The 24,785-nt window shown below is 35.3% G+C and overlaps 1 pseudogene; it reads right to left on the bottom strand.

Moving 5' to 3' along the window:
* The window catches only part of LOC110583218, a 127,509-nt pseudogene that overhangs the window by 101,440 nt on the left and 1,284 nt on the right, over nucleotides 1-24,785 (bottom strand).

Raw genomic sequence — 24,785 nt, 5'->3', positions numbered from 1 at the left:
CCACAGTTGTCACTGGAGCTGGCTCCTGTCACCCACTGGGCACCATTTACTTTCACCTTAACCAAACCAAAAATGAAACATGCCCATGTATGCATGGGAACCTCTACGAATCAATGGTCTCATGAACCAACAGTTTTGCTTTAGGCAGTGAAGAGGGGGATAAGGATTCCCCACAAGGAAGGCTGCCACTTATTTATGTAAATCCAAACTGCTGATATTGCCATGCTAGCTGTGTTCCTGAAAATACCAATCCCATTTCCTGAGAAAAGCCTGTTAGACCCTTTCCACCTTATTCATCATGGAGTATAAACTGACCCACTCCAAAAATGGACACATCAGGCCAGAGTCACAAGGCCTCATTGGATTAGGTATCTGGTTTTTAAAAGCACTTAGTAGCAGATCATCGGCTGCATTAAAAGAAAAGGAGATATAATTGGTGGTTTTGTTAGAAGGTACTCCTATTTTCTTTCCTCTCATATCCAATGCAGCACTTTCCTGGCTTGATTATATTGTGACTTAAACCTAGTTATTGGTCTAATGGCTATGAGGAGTGGTGGGAGTAGATCCTGAAGAAATCTTGTGTTGTCTTGCCAGTGGTCTTCAGCAAGAATGCAGCGGAGAGAGGACTGCTTTTCTTTATCAGGGAGAAGTGGGCTAGCTACAGTTATAGAGAGGAGGGTTTGTTTAGGATACAATGGTATCCACCACAGATATTAATAGAAACTTGCTTCTTGCTGAAATCCCACCATGAGTTTCACATTATTCCCTATATGCTACTCAATTTTATTAAACTTTGGTTTATCATTCCAGGCTATTTTTATTTTTAATTTTTAACTTCTGTAAATACTTTATTTACTTTTTCACAGTGCACGAGACTTCATTCTTATTTAAACATATCCTGTTCAGGTGACATGAATTTTTTTCAATTTTTAGGTGTTACAAATAATGCATGGTGAATATTCTTGCACATATGTTGTTTTGTATTTATAGAGGTTTATCTTCAGGGTAGGTTCCTGGAAGTTGGAGTGCTGGGTAACAATGAAATGCATAAGTAACTTTGTTAAATATTGCTAATTTCTTCCATAGCAATGGAAACATTTTATACTCCTCAGAGAATTGTGTGACACTCTTGCCTCTCCAAAACTTCAGCCACATAGCTTGTTGTCAAACCTCTGTATTTTAGAGTTTTAGTTTAAATTTATATTTTGTCATTACATGTAGAGCAAATTTTCATGTTTCAGAATTACATAGACATTCACTAATACTTATGTTTTCCATCTTCAGAGTTGTAATACTTATGTTTTCTTCTAGTATAGACTTATGTTTTCCATCTTTAGAGTTATAATTCTAATTTATTTGACATTCATCCTGCTACATTTTGAGGAATACAGTTTCAATGTGATTTTAAAATGGCTGTCAAGAATTCTTAAGATGGATGCACCTGGGTGGCTCAGCTGGTTAAGCATCTGCCTTCAGCTCAGGTCATGATCCTGGGGTCCTGGGATCCAGCACTGCATGGGGCTCCCTGCTCAGCGGAGTGTCTGCTTCTTCCTCTCCCTCTGCTCCTCTCCCTGCTTGTGAGTGCTTGTGCTATCAAATAAATAAATAAATCTAAAAAAAAAAAATTCTTAACATGATTTATGACGAAGTCCATAATTTACCCAGTGATTTGAGAGGTCTTTATGATATACTATATTTTTATACCTACCATTATCTATTTGGGGATTTTTACCCTATTTATTGGTCTGTTCGTTCACATGCTAATACTGCTCTTTTAATTATAGATGGTAGTTTACTAATTATAATAGTTGATTTGATTAACCCCTCTTTCAATCCTTCAACATTGTTCTTTAAAGAAATTTCATTATTAGTGATATTTGTTTTTCCACATGAACTTTAGAATCAATTTATCTGTCCCATAATCCCCTAACCACCCCCCCCCAAAAAAAGCTGATTATTTTTATTAGGACTGCATTAAATTATAATGACTTGCAGCAAATTAATATCTCTGTTATATTCAATCACCTTATCCTACTACATGGACTTTCTTTTTGTTTAAGACCACTTCTGTGTCCTTCATGAGTGTTTTATAGTTTTCCTCATTTAGGTTTTGTAACTTTCTTGTTAAGTATATTCATAGGAATACTCCTTTTTTATTTTAACAGGTCCTCCCATAAATTACACCTTCTAACTGGGTACTGGTTTTATATATGAAGACTGTGTTAGGGTTCTCATGAGAAACAGAACCAATGATATATATGTACAGAGAGAGAGATTTTAAGGAACCGATTATGGAGGCTGACAAATCCAAAATATGCTGGATGGACAGGAAGCCTGAAGACCCAGGGAAGAACTGATGTTGCAGCTTGAATCAGAAGACAGTCTGTGCAGAATTCCCTCTTCCTCAGGGAAGATTAGACTTTTCTCTATTAAGGTATTCAACTGATTGGATGAGGTTCACCTATATTATAGAGGGTAATCTGCCTTACTCGAAATATACTGATTTAAATGCTAACGTCATCAAAAAATAACTTCCTCAAAACATATAATGTTTGCCCAAATATCTGGGTACTGTGGCCCAGGTAAGCTGACATATAAAATTAACCATCAAAGGACCACTGATTTTATTTTTTTATTTTTTTATTTTTTTATATGACAGAGAGAGACACAGCGAGAGAGGGAACACAAGCAGGGGGAGTGGAGGAGGGAGAAGCAGGCTTCCTGCAGAGCAGGGAGCCCGATGCGGGGCTCGATCCCAGGACCCTGGGATCATGACCTAAGCCGAAGGCAGACGCTTAACCATCTGAGCCACCCAGGCACCCCCCCGGACCATTGATTTTAAAATATTTGTTTTTTATTGGTACTTACTCAATTTCATCTCTCTCTCTCCCTCACTCCTACCCTCCCCTCTCTCTCCACCACCCTCTCCTTTTCTTTGATTTTCTGTGGTTTTCCAGGTAAACTATCACATCATCTGCAAAGAGTTTTACTTTTTTCTAGCTTTCTTGCCTCTAATAATTTTCTTTTATCTGATTATATTTTTAATATCTTCAACACAATATTAAAAACTGAAGCAATAATGAGCCTCATTTCCCTTTTCTCTGAATTTAACAGAAACTGGTCCAGCATTTCCCATTACTTAAGATATGGATTATTCATATTTGAAAAGCACTGGATCAATTACTCTTCTATTGAGTGTTTTTATTAGGAAAAGGTATTTAATTTTGCATAGAACTTTTCATGGTAATATGATTTTTCCTCCTTATATCTATTTAAGATATAAATTATTTAATGGATTTTCTAATTTTGTTCCATCTCTGGATTACTAAAATAAATCTTATTTAGTCATTATTTATTAATTTTAATGTGTTTTTCCTCTACTGGCTAATATTTTATTTCAGATATCTGCATCAGTATTTGCATAAATAAGAATGGTTCAGTTATCCTTTATGTGAAATCATATTGGATTTAAGTATTAATATTTTATCTGTGCATGTTACAGTCTATTTGAAATCAGAAACAATTCTACATATCTCAAACAGAAGAAATTTAATGCATAATCAGTTACAGGATTTGAAAGTATTAGAGAAACAAAAGAGAAGTAACATCATACTAAAAGTCAGTCACTCGGCAAACCAATAATCTTTCTGCAAAACCAGGATCTGTGTGTCAGGATCCTAACAGCTTTATATTAGAGTCAAGTTGCCAGATATGGAATCCATAAGCATGCATATCTAGGCCACTGCTGCTGGGAACCACATTGCCTAAGGAAGAAATAAAGAGAGGACATTCCCAGGCTCCTGTTACGGTTTGCAGCTGTATCTGCCACTCACCACCTTGAACACAATTGTTGCTGCTACTGTCCTTGCATCCGGAAACACCATGAAAAAAAAAGGAAGATAGAATCACTTCTCCATTCCTGCAAAATTCCATCAAATTATCCACTAGTGCATCCCATCTGCAGAACCTAACTAGAGATCATTTTGCATGGGTGTCTGGAAACCGTGGTTTGTGGGGCCCAAGACCCTGTATTATAGAATAGATCATAGAAGGGCAGAAACAAAGCTGAGAACACACAGAGAAATTAGTGGGGAGTCTGAGTGCATAAAAGGAATTTGCACTTCCTCTGTTCACTAGGGCAGTTTAAATAACTGGTATTCCCATGATGTTTAAAGCATCATATAGGCCAAGTGACCACCTGGGGGTAGCTCTGATAATATACTGTTTCTTGTATAAAAACTGGGTTGTTTAAAACTCTTTCCTGTGGTCAGTTCTGAGAAAGAATATTTTTCCGGAAACTATCCATTTCAAATTTGTTGGTACATAATTGGGAAAGTGGCCTCATGATTATTACAATGTTTTCTGTTTTGAGATTATTTTCTTCTTCCTACATCTTATTTTGGGTATTTATTCTTTCACTGTTTTTTCTTTCTCTAGATTTGTTATTGGATTGTCTATTTTGTTCATTTTTTAAGACAACATTGGATTTATTTACTTAACTGCTTTTTTTGGTTTCTAATACATTAATTTAAATTTTTTTTTTTACTATTTCCTTCATTTCATTTTCTTTTGGTTTCCTATTGATCATTTCCTTTTTTCCCCCTAACTTTTTGAGTTGCATATTCAGTGCCTTTTTTTTCTTTTAGCTCTCTCATTAGGATATTAATATAAAGAGTTTCTGTAAATATTTTATTTTAGAAATTCTGTAATTTTCGCTTATATTTTTCCTTTGACTCAAGAATTTTTTTTTTTTAAGAATTATTTTAAAAAGTGATTCTTATTTCCAACCAGGCAGATTTTTTTTGTCATGTGTTTCTAGTTGTATTGCATTTTTATATTAGTAAATGTTACTTGTATCATTTCTACTCAGTGGAATAATGATTTCCAGAACAAACAGAAAAGTACACTTAACATCCTGTGAACCTGGATTTGCTAAGATACATAAACAGAAGTTGCTGCCTGTCCATAAACCCTAAAGGCTTATGTGTTAGTTTCCTAGAGCTGCCATAACAAAGTACCACAGACCAGGCAATTTAAACAACAGAAATTTGTTTTCTCACAGTTTTGGAGGATAAAAGTCAGAGATCAAGGTGTCAGCATGGTTGATTTCTTCTGAGGCCTCTAATTTGTAGACACATCTTATCCCTCTGTCTTCATACGGTCTTCCCACATGTCAGTGTCCAAATTTCTTCTTCTTTTAAGGACACCACTCAGATTGGGGTCAGACTAACTTATTGTAACTTAATTAACTCTTTAAATAATCCATCTCTGAGTACAGTCACTTTCTGAGGTACTGGGGGTTAGGACTTCAACAAGGTGGGGAGGGGAGACACAATTTGGACCATAATAACATGCATTCCTTGCATCAAGGTGCTCCACCACATTCACCTATCCCAGGTAGCTTCCATACAGGAGAAACTGTTCAGAAAAAACAAATGTACAAACATGAATATCAAATCAGTTATTATTAAATATAAATGGAACAATAAGGTCATCAGAAAAAGATAAGAAAAAAATACCTTGTAAAAGAAACTAGAATAGAAGAATAGGAAACCTGACTGCAGGAAATAAAAGAATAATTCAGCAAACTAGTGAATATTAAAGTTAACTGATATAATTAGATGACTTAATTAGCTGATATAATGATTTATATTTATATTGCAACAAAGAAATACAAACAGTATACTGCTGGCTAATTAATTTGGATGAAAAATTCATAGACATTACCAATACATTGTTTTAAAAAGACACAGAAAGAAAATGTGAGAAAAAAAAAAAACTCAAGAATACGTAAAATAGATCTAATATCCACAAAAAGATAATTGTTTTAATGGAGCAAAGGTAACCATCAAAAATGTTCAAGAACTATGACTCTTCAGGGTGAAAGTGTCCTTTGAGTATTGAGCAGAATACATATAATTAAAAGACACAGCCACATCAACATGAATCTTGAACAGCAAACAAAAAGCAAATAAAAACAAATAAATGAAAATCCTGCTCTGTAAAAATAAGAGGAACCAGATTATCATCAGATTTTTATTAGCAATTATGGGTGACAGAAGCAAATAAAGGAAATGCTTCATATTTTCAAGAAGATTAGCTTGAATTTAGAATTCTTTACAAACCAAACTACCAATCAAATGTGAAGCAAAAAATTAGGCATTTTCAGACAAGGAAAGACTCAGGAAATCTGTCAAGCACTAACTTAATATTGGTAACTTACTTTAAAATACATCTGCATAAGCATTGGGATATAAATATTATAAGCTATAAAAAGTATACAATTTAGGGATATACTTTTTATTTATCAGAAGTTTCTACCTAAGATGTCCTTAACATTCCCTTAACTTGACTAAACTTTAGATAGGTTTCTTCCTGACTTCAGGCCCCTGACCTCCATTTTCTTAGAACACTTATTTTTATTAAAAACTTGCAATTATAGGGCGCCTGGGTGGCTCAGTTGGTTAAGCGACTGCCTTCGGCTCAGGTCATGATCCTGGAGTCCCAGGATCGAGTCCCACATCGGGCTCCCTGCTCAGCGGGGGGTCTGCTTCTCCCTCTGACCCTCTTTCCTCTCATGCTCTCTCATTCTCTCTCTCAAATAAATAAATAAATAAATAAATCTTAAAAAAAAAAAACTTGCAATTATAAATTCTTTCTCTGCCTCTCTGAGATGTAAATCTTTGCCCAGCCTCTTGACAGTTTTAAAACCCATCAATGTCTAAACCAGCCAGGCATTTGAAATGCAGTCATCAAGAAGGATTAGTACCCAGTATCCCAGTCTTTGTGGAAGGGTAGGAACCTTATCTTCAATAGGCCTATAAAGCAAACATGGATGGCTTAATCACATTGACCAACCTCCCCTCTTACTCCTTCAGCATTTTCCATTAGATCAGCCCAGGCCTTAAAAACCCTCACACAGGGCGCCTGGGTGGCTCAGTTGGTTAAGCGACTGCCTTCGGCTCAGGTCATGATCCTGGAGTCCCGGGATCGAGTCCCACATCGGGCTCCCTGCTCAGCGGGGGGTCTGCTTCTCCCTCTGACCCTCTTCCCTCTCATGCTCTCTGTCTCTCATTCTCTCTCTCTCAAATAAATAAATAAAATCTTAAAAAAAAAAAAACCCTCACACATTTTGTTTCAGTAGAGTTAAGCCCAATTTCTCTCTCCTATAGCAATAGTATTGATCTCTACTGCAGATTACTACTTACTCTTCAATAAAATCTTGTCTGTTACTGCCATCCAGTGCAATTTTTGACAACCCCTGAATTGGTCATACGACATTTAATGAGAAATGCCTCAACCAGAGCTGATTATCTCCAGTGCTGCAGCTCTCCATATCTCAATTGATACCAGAGGATTTCCTGATTATCATACTAAATTTCAGAAATATATTTTCTGGTGTTATTTTACTTGTTTTTCATTTTTGTAAAGAATGTAAAAAATGGATTCATATACCCAAGAATTAAACTAGAAGTCAATAATAGAAAGAGAGCTGGGGAATCCTTAAATAAATGAAGATTAAAAAGCACAATTTTAAATAACACATGAATCAAAGAAGAAATCTCAAGATTAAATGTTTTAAATATTTTAAACTAAAAATGAGAATACAACTTATCAAAATGTATGGGATGCAGCAAAAGCAATGTTTAGATGTAAATTTAGAGCTCTGAATGCATATATTAAAAATGAATAAAGATCTAAAAATAATAATCTAAGTTTCCACCTTAGAAAATGAGAAAGAGCAAATTAAAATTAAAAAAAAGCAAAAGAAATAATAAAACTGAAACTAGAATTCAATATTGAAAACAAGAAATAGAAAAAGGCAAAGTAACAAAAACTAGTGTTTTGAAAAGATCATAAAATTGATAAGCCTTTAACCAGGCTAAGAAAACTGAGAATAAATTATTAATATCATATATGAAAGAGGGGTCATCACTACAGATCTCAAGAGTATTAGGACAATAGGGAATACTATGAACAACTCTATTCCTACAAATTTGATTACCTAGATGAAATGGATCAATTCTTTGAAATATACAATCTCCCAAAGCTTACATAAGAAGAAGGAGACAATGTGCATAGGCCTATGTCAAAGAAATTTAATCACCAATTAATAACCTTCAAATACACTAAGCTGAAATGGGTTCACTGGCTACTTCTACCAAACATTTAAAGAGGAAATCATACCAAATCTCTACAACCTCTTACAGAAGATAAAAGCAAAGGGAATATTTCCTAACTCATTCTACAAGGCCAGTATTAAGCTAATACCAAAATCAGACAAAGACATTACATGTACAGACCAGTATCCCCAATAAACACAGATACAAAGTTCTCAACAAAATATTAGCAAATAAAATTGAACAATGTATAAAAAGAATTATACACCATAACCAGGTGGTTTTTATCCCCACTACGCAAGGCTGACTTAACATTCAATAATCTGTTAATGAAATCCATAATTACCAACAGGCTAAAGAAGAAAATTCACATGATCATATCAGTAGATGCAGAAAAAGCATTTAATGAAATCCAGTGCTCATTCATGATAATAACTCTCAATACATTAGTAATGGAGGACTATTTCCACAACTTAATTAAGAATATCTTAAAAAAAAAAAAAAAAACCTAAGTTAACATTGAACTTAACGGTGAGAAAGTTGAAACTTTTTTACAAGATCAGGTATTAAGCTAGGATGTCCCTCTCACCACTTATTTTCAATACTATATTGGAAATTCTAGCTAATTCAATAAGATCAAAAAAGGACATAAGAGTCATACACCTGGGAAAGTAAGAAATAAGACTTCATTTGCAAATGACATGATTGTCTTTATAGAAATTCTGAAAGAATAAACAAAAAAATTCCTAGAACCTTGTGATTATATCAAGGATACAGGATACAAGGTTAATATAGAAAAGTCAATCAATTTTTATACACCAGCAATGAACAAGTGGAATTTGAAATTAAAAACATAACACCACTTGCATTAACACCTCCAAAAATAAAATACTTAAGTAAAAATCTAACAAAATATGTACAAGAACTATATGAGGAAAACTACAAAACTGTGATGAGAGAAATCAAAGAACAAAATAAATGGACAGATATTCCATGTTCATGGATAGTAAATTCAATACTGTCAAGATGTCAGTGGTTCCCTACTTAATCTATAGATTCAATGCAATTCCAACTAAAATCCTAGGAAGTTATTTTATGGATACTGACAAACTTAGTCTAAACTTACAAGGAAGCCAAAGACCCAGAATAGCAACACAAAATTGAAAGAGGGTAAGTCACACTACTGATACTATGTAACTTCAAAACTTACTATAAAGCCACAGTAATCAAGACACTCTGGCATTGGTGGAAGAAAAGATAAATATATCTGTGAAAATTAATAAAAGGAAACCTCATTTAGAATGCAGTCTCATGCCCAGCACTAGTTGTCAACTACAGACCTAACAGGAAGAGAGCAACTTTGCAAGTCAATACTACTTTACTATCCCTGAAGGAGAGAGAAGGAAGAACTTTTCCTTCTCTCAGCCAATGAAACATAGTCAAAGCTCAGCCAATAAGTCACTATACTTCAAACTCCCAGTTTACACCAATGGACTTTTAGTTTACAACAGTCCCTCCCAACTCCTCCTTTCCTCTATAAAAGAGTGTTCCTCCCCCTTCTTCTCTGGACTTGCCTATGGTTTTGAAGCAACTTGCTTGTTCCAGATTGCAATGCTCTGCTATATCCAAATAAACCCTTTTGCTGGTAAAAATAACTGGCAGTTTTATTTTTAATATTAACATATCAATGAAACAGAAGAGAACCCAGATATGAATCCAAATAAATACAGTCAATCATCTTTGACAAAGGAGCAAAGGATAATACAATGAAGCAAGGATAAAGATAGTTTTTTCAATAAATGATCCGTAACAACTGGACATCCACATGCGAAAAAAAAAAAAAAAAAGACACATACCTTACATTCTCCATAAAATTAATTCTAAATGAATCATAGACGTAAGATTATAAAACATCTAGAAGATGACATAGGAGAAAACTTAGATAACAGAGTATGGTGATGTCTTTTTGGATATAACACTAAAGGCACAATTCATGAAGGAAATAATTCATAACCTAGACTCCCTTAAAACTAAAAATGTCTGCTGTGCAAAAGACACAAGAGACTAAGAATACAAACCACAGACTGGGGGAAATATTTACAAAAGACTATTCTCATAAACTGTTGTCCAAAATACACAAAGAACTTGTAAAACTTAAATATAAGAAAACAAAGCAACCTAATTAATAAATGAAAAGGGGCCTCAGACATCTCATCAAAGATATACAGATGGCATACAAACATATGAAAAGATGCTTTACATCACATGCCTTTAGAGAATTGCCAATTAAGTCAATAAAATATCTGTTAGAATGGCTGAAGTCCAAAACACTTAGAATGCTAAATGCTAGTGTGGATGTGGAGCAACCGGGACTCTTCATTCATTACTGGCAGGAATGCATAATGGAACAGCTGCTTCAGAAGACAGTTTGGAGGTTTCTTACAAGCCAAACATTCTCTTACCTTACAGTACACCAACTGCACTCTTTGGTATTTGCCCACAGTTAAAAATTTATGTCCACACAAAAACCTGAACAAAGATGTTTGCAGCCATTTTATTCATAATTGCCAAAATTTGGAAGCAATCAAGACATCCTTCAGTAGGTGAATAAACTGTGGTATATCCAGACAATGGAATATTATTCTGCACTAGAAAGTAATGAGCTATCAAGAGAAGAAATGGAGGAAGCTTAAATGCATATTACTAATTGAAAGAAACCATTTTGGAAAAGCTACATACTATATGATTCCAACTATATAACCTTCAGGAAAAGGCAAAACTCTGGAGACAGCAAAAAGATCAGTAGTTGTCAGGGATAAGAACGCAGGCAAGGATTATGAGGCAGAGCACAGAAGAGCGAAATGATTAGGGGATTAGGAGTGAAGTTATTATTAGGGGAGTGAAATTATTCTGTATGATACTATAATGGCGGACACATGTCATTTTACATTTATCAAAATCTATAGAAAAGACAACACCAAGAGCGAATCCTAATGTGCACTATTATCTTTAGGTGATAATGGTGTGTTGATGTAGATTCATCAACTGTAACAAATGTACTGCTCTGGATTTATACTGGGAGAGGCCGTGCATTTGTGGAGACAGGGGTATATGGAACCTCTTTATACTTTGACTTTTCTGTGAACCTAAAACTGGTCCCCAAAATAATGTCTATATTAAAAAACTGGCTCTTGCTGATAAAAGTAGTATACTCAAGATATGTGTATTGATTGGGTAAATACATCAAAGACAGTGAGACCTGTAGCTTCTACCATTAAGAACGGTGTCCCAAACTTGATTCCTGAGCAAATCTCACTTTGAAGGTTTTTCTGGTTGACTCATGCCAATTTTAAGGATTAGAGCATTTTGCCTCTGGACTGTTATCCAATCTCCCTTAAATTCAAGTTAGTGGTCACTGCACTTAAAAGAACAGAGACTTAGGGGTGCCTGGGTGGCTCAGCCAATTCAGCAACTGACTTTGACTCAGGTAATGATCTTAAGGTCCTAGGATTGAGCCCTGCATCAGGCTCCCCACTGAGCGGGGAGTCTCCGTGTCCCTCTGCCTCTCCCCCCACTCATGTGTGCGTGCTAATATATAAAATCTTAAAAAAAAGAACAGAAATTTATATCAAACTCACAGAAAAACAATACCAATTGTTCAGTGCCATCTTATTAATAAGTACTTCTTAATAAATGCTTTTATTTTCAATATAATCTGATAGCAATACTGTAAGAGAATTACCAAGAAAAATTGGCTTAAGTTGGTTTCAAACACAACCGTTTAGAGAAAACTAGTAAGGATATTTATTTGTCAGAGAGAAAGAGAATATGCACAAGCAGGGGGAATGGCAGACAGAGGGAGAAGCAGGCTCCCGTTGAGCAAGGAGCCCAATGTGGGTCTCAATCCCAAGACCCTGGGATCAGGACCTGAGCTGAAGGCAGACAGACGCTTAACTGAATCACCCAGGCATCCCAGTGAGGATATTACTGAAAAAAACAGGAGTACTAATAAAGAGGAAAATTTAAATTTCCCAGAAATTCCATTACAAAAATGGGCAATTGGTCTTAAATGCAATGGGTTCACATTAAAACAGGAAGTCACTGGGAGCTTCAAGATGAATGCCCCCCAAGAAGAATTATATAGGTTTTATTCAGTAGATAAAAATGAAGAAGCTAGGGTGCCTGAGTGGCTCAGTCAGTTAAGCGTCTGCCTTCAGCTCAGGTCATGATCCTAGGGTCCTGGGATGGAGTCCCATGTCAGGCTCCCAGCTCAGCAGGGAGCCTGCTTCTCCCTCTGCCTGCTGCTCTCCCTGCTTGTGCTCTCTCTTTCACTCTCCCTCTCTCTCAAATAAATAAAACCTTAAAAAAAAAAAAAGCTAGAATATATAAGTGGTAATGTTTCTTCTTTCTGTAAAAATGAGAGCAATTCATTTCTACAAGGAAAAAAAAAAAAACACTGTTTATAAAAGTAGTGTTTCCCAAAATTTTTAAAATAAAAATAAATTCTATCTCAATAAAGCTGTTCAAAAAATAAATATTTTAAAAGTCAAAAAATAAATAAATAAAGTTTCAATTAGAAAGGAAACAACTATGTCATGCAAATGGTGTTATATAAAAAGGGAGAAATGATTAAATCTTGAATTAATAAACACTCTACTTTAGGTGATGTAGCGATCAAGATGTTGAATCTAGAAAGGAATACCTCAGCATAACATTTGATCGTTCACTAGAACTGACACAGATTGGGAAGGGGAGAGGGAAAGCAGAGGTAAAAAGAAAAGGTGACACTACTAAAAAGTGGGGAATCAAGAGAAAATACCTAGGGGCGCCTGGGTGGTACAGCTAGTTAAGTGTCTGACTCTTGGTTTGGGCTCAGGTTGTGATCTCAAGGTTGTGAGACTGAGCCCCATGTCCAGCTTTGCACTTAGCGTGGAGTCTGCTTGAGATTCTCTCTCTCCCTCTGCCCCTCCCCCTGCTCATGTGCACATGCACTCTCTCTCTCTAAAATAAATAAATCTTTAAAAAAAAGAGAGAGAGAGAGATGATATCCAAAGTTGATAAGATAACAGCAAGGAAAAAGATGTCCTCCCTATGTATAAATACAATATGTATTTCTATATTTATTTAAGCAGGGTATACAGAGGAATGAGGCAGAAGAGAAAACTGGGAATAATCTCAAATATATATTAGGAATGAATACATAATAAAGATCACATCAAATTTCAATGGTAAAAATAGATTATTTAGTTCATAGCATTCATTGAGGTAGAAAGACATCTAGAAATAATTGGATACATACCATATTCTTTAATCAAAAATAAATTCCAAGCGGATCAAAGAAATTTATACAAGTTTTATTAAAATGCTAGAATAAAGATGAGAACTTTAAAAATGTAAGCTCAGAATGAAGAATATGACATGGAACCATGAAATATGAAATATTCATAAATTTTACCATAATGAAATACACATTTCAAAAAAAATCCATGAACAAAAGATAAACAGAAAATTATGGAAACAGCTTGTAATTAATATGACAAGGGAATAATTCCCTAAATATATAAAGAACTAAGATAAATCTACATTAAAAAGAATAAACAGAAATATGAATAAGACATAAATACTATTTACAGAGACAAAGAAATTTCAAATGGCTCTGAAAAATACTGAAAAAATACTAAACAATATTCAAAATGAGAGAAATGGAAAGAGATGTCACTGTACCTATCAAAATTAAAAATATGTTGATAACGTATCTGCCAATTATTCTCAGATGTCAGTGAAAGATTAAATTAGCATAACCTCTACAGAGTGCAAGTTGGCAATAATCTATAAATATTTAAAATAATATATCTATGATCTGGCAATTCCATTTCTACTCTACTTCTACCCTAGAGATATATTTGAAATGACACATATCATTGTTTATAACTACAAAATATTCAAAACTACTTAAATGACAATTAAAGGTAAAAGGTTAAACTAGTTATACAAATCGGTATTATCCTTCAGAATGTTATTTAAACCAAACTGACCAAGCACACTTGGAGTTAACCCAGATACCCTACATAATGTGGCTTGCATGCAGAAAGTTACTGCAGTAATTAATTCTCCCCACTGCCTCCTAGATATTTGGAGAAGCAGTGGGGAGATATTTGAGAGATATATGGATTTTCCCTAAATTTTCAGATGAATATTTAGTAACATCACACTTAAAATGAAGCCAATTTCATTTTGAATGTAGGAACAGGTAGCTAAGAAAATCAATTAACAATGCTGTTGGGTTTTTTTAAAGGTTTATTTTAGAGAGAGAGTGCACAGGCTGGGGTAGGGATGGGGGAGCAGGGGTGGTTGGAAGCAGATTCTCTGCTGCATCCCAGGACCCTGAGGTCACGACCTAAGCTGAAACCAAGAGTCTGATACTCAACTGACTGAGCCACCCAGGCACCCCTTCTTTTTTCTTTTTAAAGATTTACTTATTTACTTTAGAAAGAGAGAGAGCACAGCAGGGGGGAGGAGCAGAGGGAAAGAGAGGGTAACAATTAAGAATGATTTTGAGGTGATGAGCTAATTTGGTCATAAGAGGAAGGAGATAAATCTAATTAAATCTCTACCTTACACCTTGAGCCAAATAATTCCTTGATGAATAGAAAGGTAATATGTAAAAGAAAAAGGGAGAATGAATGTGGATATAGATATAAATCATTCAATTGAGCAAAACACACACAAATACCTTCAATACATTTAACCAAAAAGAATTAAAAGCTTCTGTATTTCAAATGAATGCACGTTATGCTTTTACAGTGTGAGAAGAGGAGAAGCAACTTGGAAGACTGAAATGAGGAGGTCATTTTTCTTGAGGGAGATTTTTAGCCCTAATGGTTGTTATTGCACAATGTCCAGATCATTTCCCTTCTCTAAATCATCAAAGTGTAAAATGGAAAAAAAAAAAAAAAAAAGGCCCAAGAAAGTCAATGACAGCATCTCTGAAGAAAAGGGTGAAAGGGTCTAGAAGGAGGAGGTCAGGAAGCCATTCACAAGCTTTGCTAACTCTTTAGTTTTGTCATGGACTGGTTCTAATTATTCTAATAAATGATTAGCGATCAAGTGTCTTATCCACATCAGAGTTGCTGTAATCCCATGAATTTGCAACTGGCAGCATCAAAGATGAGAACAGATTTGAAAATAGATATGGTCTGCTCAGTGTATTTTTAATCCAAGTGAAGCCTTCTACACGCATGGTGATGTGAAAACGTGATCCTTTTTATATATGGATCACGATTCACCTTGAAAAAGCAGCAGAGTCAAGTCTGTCAAAGAGTAAAAACACCCTCGTACAGACTGACAGCTACAGATGGACTGATGACACAGGGAAATGGAATATATGATTGGCCTCATTATTTTTGTTCTATGATTCTTTTCTTAGGGCCTATTTTCATAAAAGGAAATTAAATGTACAAAGAGTTTATAGCTCATTTCAACCGATGTCATTACCAATGAGTTATGGTAATAGTTACAATCTCTTCAGCATTTTTCTTCAACACTTAAATTTCAACAGTCCAGAATCCATTATTTTATTAAACACTTGTTTTTGCACTGGCATTTTCCAAAGTACTATCTGTGGAACCCAGATAAACATTCATGGAAGTTTTTTTTTAGTAAAACGTAAGCTGGACAGATGTTCACAGAACATGTAAAAGGGAAAATTATTTCCCAGCTGTGCAAGATTTCATTCAGCCTCAGTATTATAAAATGAATCACTGAAGTAATATATAAAAGCCCTTAAAATAGAAGAACCTAAAAGCACTGTTAGATTTCTAATGCTACCGTATTTTTCTAGAGGCTAATTTGTAAATGGGGAGACTAAAACTAAATGCAAATAAGATACCAGTAACTTGGTGCTCTGCACTCTGATCTGTATATAGTCAAGGAGGCTTATTGTAAGGAATCATACTCAGTTTTTATTCCACAAATGGCTTTTATGAAAACCTGTAATTTAGGGGCACCTGGGTGGCTCAGTTGGTTAAGCGTCTGACTCCTGGGTTTCAGCTCTGGTCATAGTCTGAGTCCTGAGATTGAGCCCTGTGTCGGGCTCTGCACTCAGCACAGAGTCTGCTTGTCCCTCTCCCTCTGCTTCTTCCCAACCCCTGTTCTCCCTCTCAATCATAAATAAATAAAATCTTTTTTAAAAAAACCCTGTAATTTATAAACTTATTTGTGTATATTAAACTAGTGTTTGGTTTTTTTTTTTTATTTCTATTGTATGACAGGCACTATTCATGTTGCTGGAGATGCATCATGAATGAAACACTTCCTCCTTGCCGGGTAATGAAAATACAAGAATGTCAGTTTTGGTGAGAACACCAAAAGCAAAACAATGACAATGCAACATAATGAACATTAAAACACAAGCACATACAGGATTCCTAGAAATAATAATAATAATGAGAAATAATAATAATAATAATTCCTAGAAATAATGCCAAGGGGCACTTGGGTCCTTCAAGATCCTGCCTCAGGGGCTGCTGAAAAGGCTACGGACAAGAGTAACAGAACAAGGTAGGGCTGTGGGCCCCATTAACCCTCACAGCAATCAGTACATCTTTGCTTTGCTTTTGCATCCCGGAAATCTGCGGAATGTTTTATTTGGAAAAGAAATTACACCTTTTCCTTTCCATAAAGTTTGAAAAACATTCACCTAAGTCTCCCAGGGAGAATCTTAAAAGATTTCACAGTAGAAATATTTCGCAGTGTGAAAACATATAAATACTTTAAACATCTGTACCTACCACAGTTACTGCTGAATTTTAAGTATGGGGCAAGAGTGTGGAGGGGAGTCGAAATAATGTTTCATTGGGGAATCAAATTTTGTGTTGATCTCATCATCTCTTAAATACTCATGGGGTATGTGAAAAGGTGAGACATGGAGAAAAGAGTGCATGGTTTGGTAAATCCAATAGCAGTGTTGGAAAAGAGTCTACAGGTGAGTCTGGAATTAGTCACTAGATTTGCACATAATTAGGAGAGAGTAGTATCTCTGTAATTGCTGGCAAGTGGCAGGAATAAGCAAAAATGTCAGGCTGTGTATCAACAGACTGAAGTGCTCATACATAAAAAATGAAAAGATGTTTTGAAGGAGAGGGATGTCTAATAATCAGTATGAAGATGTGTGTGTAAATCAAGAAAAAGGCAAATATGGGTCAGTTTGGGGCTGAAAGAAACAGATCCTGGAAATAAAAGGCAAGTGAAACTGAGATCCCCCCAGGAGGAGAAGATAAATCCCTTAAAATGTGCAAAAATCTTGCAGTAGAATATGGATTATATGCTTGTTTGACACCTGAGTTACCAATGTTTGAGCTAAAAACTTGAGGATGCACAGTTTGTGAATTGGTATTGGTGCATCAAAAGGTATGACTGAAACAGAATGGGAGGAGGAGTCAGTTCAGGTAGAAGAAATGACACATGCATAGCAAATACCAGAGTTTAGAGACCATCCAGTGAGGTATTATGTATCAGAAGAGTGAAAAACAAGCTGACACTCACTGTCTCTGGCTCTTAGTATACTCATCTATGACTGTTCAGCATCTATACTTTACACACTAGGTAAATAAGATTTAACTAGGCCATCAAACGTCATTTAGCTTACAGGGACTTGGACATATGCATTCATTTAAGTTTCTCAAATCTTTCCTTCGGGAATTTCATAAGTAACTCACTGTTGTCAAGTGCACTGAAAATTATTTTGCCACACTTTAAGTAGCACTGCTTTGCAGCACGGGCTTTAGAAGAGAATTACTTCTCAGCAGTCAAATGAAGCATTTCTTTTTGTGGTTCTTTAATCCAATCTGTGCCGTTTTTAAGTGCAAATCCTGGAATCTGCCCAGTGAAGATATTCTAGGGTATTCTAGCATCCATTTCTCAATTATGCTGTTGTTGCATGACAATACAAGTTCTTTAAATTCCTGATGATAATTAAGCCACAGATGTATAATTAAATGTATTCAAGCCTAAGCAAATTAAGTCAAATAAAATTCTAGTGTTCTTATCATCTGAGAAATATAACCAGGATTATATAGAAATTTCCATCCTTGCTTGGTAAACAGTTATGTTTTATCAGGCAATTATGTTTTCAAGTGGACAAAAAGTAATAATTTATTATCTGTCACGGAGTCTATCCTGTCAATAGCTTTATTTTAAAACACTTTCATTGTCTAAAGAAAGTTGGAGGAAAGAATATTTAAAAACACTATGAATAGGAAGTCTTCTCAGAATGTGACAGTGAGCCATCATATGCCTTATATTAATAAAGACAAGCTTAGAAGAAAAAAATTAATAAATTATTTTTACAAATCTACCAACAGATAATTCAATTAAATACTTAATGAGAGCCTTTTATGCCATTCACTGGGGACACATAACAGGACACATAACAGGAAGATTTAATCCTCAAGTTTATAATCTAATGATGGGAAACAGAGAAGTCAAGAGTTCACATCAAAATGCTAATCATATTAACAAAGGTGTGCACAAGATATACTGAGAGCTTTAAAGAGAAGCCACCAATCTTTTTGGAGTTCAGGGAAGATTTCACATGAGTAGGGAAGAGCCTGGTAGAGTAATGGGGAAAGGAAGTATTAGGGAGTTAAGTCACTGTTTCAGAAAATATAAGACCAATTTGACCATCTGATGGTACAGATATAGTATACCTCTTTTATTTTTCCAGGGATAACAAATCCCTGATTTTGTTTGTTTAGTTGCTGTTTTTATTATTTGTCTCAAGTTTCAAAGTGGTATTTAAAATTTTTATTATTTTCTTTTACTTTTGACAGGGAGATATTATTTCCCTGCTTACCAATTAGGGTGACAAGGCACTGTGTCATTTGCTGTTATCATTCCTTCCTTGAAGGTAAGTGCCACCTTTAAGGCACAATTTGACCACATAATTGTATTCAGTAATTTCCTGTTTCAATATCATTCATTTTATGTTTTGTGTTTCTTGCTCTTTCTTTTACATAGATGCCACAAGACACAATGATTAATACATAAAAACTTTGTGTCATGGTTAACAAAACTAGAAAAGTATACTTGTCAATACCAGGGCTTGAGAGTTAATGTCTGTAGGGAGATACTCTAAAGTTGTGTTGACCAAATCAGAATTCAATCACATTTATATGCTAGAAATAGTTTTTATGGTCCTTAGAAGCTCATAGTGACTACTCCGAGACTAGAAACAGAATGATATGATTGATCTCTCCCAGGTCTGCCTGAAGGCACAATAAATCTAGGGATATCCTTTTATTTATTTTTAAAATCAATACATGTTTGAATGTAATTGACCCATGAAGAAGAAACATTTGTTATGACCTGTAAGTATAGGTTTTCATTAGCTATAGACTATATACTAAGCTAGTTTTCTGAGAAGACATTTATGTATCGAATCCACAAATGAAGTATAGTCTTTGTCTGAAACATAGATTCTTAATGAACTTTCTAAATAACCACATGGTTATGAATAATAGTAAGGGTACCTCTCATAAGAGTACTTTGTTTATACTTAACTATAGTTCTGAGTAATTTTGTAGGTTAGGCAATTCTATTTATCTAGTTACCTATATTTCCACTCTCTGCAGATTCATTATTAAGTTTTCCTATTGATTCATTAGCTCATACTTAAAATTTTTATATGCTGTATTTTCTGAATTTGTACAGGGTCAACCTGAATAAGAAACGAGACAGTGTTTCATTATAGTTTATACAAATATAGCCTGCGAAATTGATGTTTAGTTCCAGCTAAAGAAGAAAAGAAAGGGTTATTTCACTTATGTCCATTAGAAAATAGAACTTTGACCACAATAAATCTGTTTTATTCAGTCCTAGGAAATTAATTGTTCTTGTTCTGATTATCATGGTGCAGTTAAGAGTCTACATTCACGAAGTCATCAGCTACTAGATTAAAAGGGTCTTGGAAATCCTGACCCAGTTCCACATAATGAAAAGGATTTCTTTATAGTGACAATATCAGCTCAAACTTAAAAACCAGCCAATGTGTCTACTGCCTGAAATGCCAGATAAAAATACCCAGTGGCAAGCACCCATTATTGAGACTATTATTTTCTGAAATTTCTTCCAGTATACTTACTCGAGGGCCTATAGACAAGTATAAGAGAAGAACAGAAACCATCTGTCAATATGAAACTGAAAGATTCTGTTTAATTTATTATAATATACTAAAATTTCAGAAAGAAAACTAGAATCCTCTATTGAGATAATGATCAGCTTTTAAAGATTAAGTCAATGAAAACCCTGAGAGTAAGAAAGTATTAACAGTGAGACACTGACAAATCTCCAGAGACTTCTAATTCATCTCATAACATGTCTGTGGTGCTTGTCAGGAATGGACAAGCGATTACAAAATAAATTTATAAATCAATTTCATGACAGTTATTGACAGTCATTCTACATGAACATGATTGTGCTTTTATCCATCCTAGAAAGGACACAACTGCTGAAATACTTTTAACATACCCCTGGTATCTACTTAACCTAGGGACCCTGTTTGAGTTTCTCCTTTTGATTTGTCAATACTTTCCAGAGTGAAGACTTTATAACTAGGAGAGCTCTTTGTATATTTTAAGTTAATTAAAAATAGAGAAAATGCCTGGTATACATACATTTTTTGCATCTCTTTTTCTTTTTTTTTTTTTTTTTTTTTTTATTTTTTTTTTTTTTTATAAGGTAAGAGGAAAAAAGTCTTGGTGACAGTCAATTAGCTACCAGGGAAATCTCAAAGGCAGTATGGGTGAAGAAATCTAAGTTTTCTTTTCCTGAATTTGAGTTCTTAAATTTGAATTTAAGTCAAAAAGACTTATAAGATACAAGTCATAGTCTCACATATCTAAAACTAAGAAATTGTTTCAGTTTTGGTTTAGAGTGATGATATTTAAAGTGAACAAAACAAGTAATAATAACTATATATTAGGAGCTTTGGCTTTTATAAAAACTTCTATTAATGACTGAAAAGAATCAAAAAAAGAGATACATAAAAACAGGCTTTCAAGTGAGAGCATTTTGGTGACATAAGGAACCTCGTCTATCTGATCATGGAATATCATTTTTTGCATTTCCATGTAATGAACAGTATATAAAATCAAAAAATAGGTCATCTTAACAGAAAGAAAATAATCTTATTTTTTTCTTTGCATACAATCCATGTAACATTTTGCATTAAACAGGTCACAAGCCATTTTCCATACTATGGATTAATCTATAAAATTTGACCCAACTACCTAACTTTATCAACATTTAATACACTTTAATTATTTTTTATAAACTTGTTACTTGCAAACAAATTTCCTACAAGTTTTTACAACAAACTATATACCTTCTCATATTTGGAAATTATATCTACTATAGTTAACCAGTATAACCAATTTTTGTTCCCATAAAAACTATACAGAAAACTACAGAAAAACTATAAAACTGTGGAGGTAAACAGAGAACTGTCATTCACCAGCACCTCAGCAAATCACCATGTCCATCCTCCAGTAAGGCAGTCCTTCCATAACCATACATGTTATTTTTTATAAGATTTTTTAAAATACTTTAATTTTGAGAAAAGTTTTAGATTTAGAGAGAAATTAAGACATTACAGAGGATACTCAAACACTCCACACCCCGTATCCCCTATTAGTAGCATCTTATATGCTACTAATATACATATGGTATATGTGTTATAATTAATGAAACAACACTGATATATTATTATTAACTAAAGTCTGTAATTTATTCAGATTTCTTAGTTTTCATCTAATGTCCTCTTAGCAGCTCTACAGTTCCATCCGGGAGACCACTGTAGGGCCAGGGGCAGGCTGCCCCAAAATATGCCACTTTGGCATACTATTTTAAATAAAAATTACTTAAGAGACAGCCTGTACAAGGTGGACACTAAGAACCTCCTCTGTTCCCCTGAAAGCAGGAAATAAATCTCCCATGTGAAAGGTACCCCTTTGTATCAGGAGGTAAAGAGCCATCCTTGTCACGAGAAATAGGAATTTAGAGCTGACAAAGCTTTATAAACAACTCTTGTTAATTTTTAATAATTTAGTACTCCACCCCAGTATCTGTTTAAAACTCATTACTAATTGAAGCTCCTAAATTCCTCTTGCCAGCACTTCATATTGTCGTTTGGGAGGGGTGTAGGGCGAGGATTCTAGCCATTGTAAAAAGTTTGTAATAAGTAATTTCTCATTGTTTTAATTCGTAATTCCTGAGGGACAAAAAGTGAACATCTTTTCACATGTGTATCTGCCATCTCTGTATATCTTCTTTAATGGGATATCTGTTCAGATATTTTTCCATTCTCAATTGTTTTTTATTTCTTTAACTGTTGAGTTTTAAGAGTTCTCTTTTTATTTTGGCTACAAGTCCTTTATCAGATATGTGGTTTATAAATATTTTCTTCCAGCCTGATTTGTCTTTTGATTCCCTTAACAGCATCTTTAGCAGAGCACAAATTTTAACATTCTTGAATAAAGTCTATTTAACCGTATTTTACCATTTTTATATTTCTGATTCATGTTTCTGATTCATGACTCATTGTCAAACCCAAAGCCACCTAGATTTTCTAGGTACTGTTCTAGGCATTTAATTTAATCTAATTTAATCCGGTTTTTATCACACAAAAAAATACAAATTACTACTGATATTATGAGTTCTTCAATAATATTTTGCTTAGATATTTTAAGTGGAAAAACTAAGTTTAGATAATGTTCAACAATACCTGAAGTCCATAAGTGCATACTGTTTTAGAAGACATCAATTACTATCATTTACCTACATACATACTTTTTACACTTTCATGCCGTTAAACCATTCGTGAAAACACAAACACCACTACCGAAAAAACCTGACCAAAAAACAAACCTGGGAAATTTAAAAAATATTAATCATCTTTCCATAAGAAAACAAATACGTCTTCTGTAGATTACACTATTATGCTTGCAACATTTTTCACAAGTTTACCCAATCACAACACACCTGACTTCTTAAAAAATTGAACCCATTTAAGTTTTTCAAGGATTCACATATATTAGGATATATATACCATATCTCACTAAGTCTTAAATAATTGTAATTATTGCATTGGATAGAGAATTATCATTTACATTTTCACCTGCCATTTATCAGCCTAAGTTTACTTCACATTCCCTTACTCTTTATTTTTGGATTTAACAACCAAGGGTCATTGAGATAATTCACAACTAAACTGTCTTTTGTTGAGTTACTGCCTCAGCAAATGTGTGAAGCTTTCATAAAGGTCCAGAATACTTAAAGCAAGAGAAGTTTTGTTTTCTTTCCTCAAAATTCTTGAGTTCTCTTATTTTAAAGTTATATATGCACCTTGTTATTTTCTATAAGCTAATCAAAACATTTTTTTACATGTAAGAGATTTATAATCATTTCTAATCTAATCTAATCAATAATTAGTAATCTAATTATTCGTCTTCTTTGGAAAGGGGTAAATTAAAGTAGCGATGAATTCTTCGTATCTCAATTTTCTCTTACCTTGAATCTGGCCAAAAGATTCCAGTGGCTGCATTGCATGAAATCCGAGGATAAATCACAAAATGTTCAGCTTCCATCTGAACCTCATGAAATGTTTGCTGTTAGGATGTCCTTTCCTTGTGCCACCTCTTGTAAGGTGACTTGTGTTTGTTTAGGTTTGGTTTCTTTGTTTGTTTTGGTGTTGTTTTCCGTGACGCCTTTATTGAGATGACTCACAGAGCCACTGGGCACTGGGGTTCACAGACAAACCAACCAACACTGGTGGACCTGGAGCCATGCAGCCTGGTGGCACCAAGTGAGTTCCTCGGGAGTCCCTTGCAAAGCCTCTCAGAAAGAGAAATCTTAGTCCCCACCGTCCATCAGCCATGGCGCCTCACACCTGACTCCCTCACCATCTCGAACACCAGGAAGGCCAAATGCTGGGAGAATGCCTTCTCCAGCTCATCTCGGAGGCACTGCCGCACATGGGTTCCAAGTGCTTCTCCAAACCCCGTGCTCTCCCTTGAAGCAAGGGAGGCAATTCAGAAAACCAATCAGCAATAAAAAAAGAAAGAACCCTAGGTGCTCCAGGCAGTTTTACTTTCCGACGTCCCGGATGGGAGGCCCAGGAAACTCGCCAATGCCAGCTGCCGGCTGGGGGGTTGGAGCGTCGCCTCCCCGGCGTCCACAGGCAAGTAGTCCTCGGTCCAGTGCAATGTGGGCAGCACGTCCGTCAGGGTGCCGCAAGAGCAGACTGTGAAGGGGTGGAGCCCCATGAGACACGACCACCTCCGCAGGACCTGCGGAAAAGTCTCCTGGTCCCGCAGGGCCTGAAGCACGAGAGTTTCCAGAAAGGAGGGATGTGCCCAACCACCCGGAGAAAGGTCCACTTAGGTCTCCAGTATCTGCTGAGTGTCACCCCTGATCATGTCAGTCACGCTTCAAAACTCTTTCAGCCTGAGGGGCATCCCCTCCATGGTCTTCTCCACCTCCTTCGTCCGCAGCCTGGACTCAGCACAGTCAGGGAGAACCCGCGACGCCCCGCGCGCGCACCGGCTCTGGCTCTGGAGGTCGGCGTCCACAGCCAGCGCCAGGGGGGGGGGGGGGGGGGGGGGGGGGGGG

Source organism: Neomonachus schauinslandi, chromosome 8, assembly GCF_002201575.2.
Source record: "Neomonachus schauinslandi chromosome 8, ASM220157v2, whole genome shotgun sequence".
NCBI classification, from domain to species: Eukaryota; Metazoa; Chordata; class Mammalia; order Carnivora; family Phocidae; genus Neomonachus; species Neomonachus schauinslandi.
The sequence above is the reverse complement of the archived record's forward strand: the minus strand, read 5'-3'. Positions and strand labels throughout refer to the sequence as shown.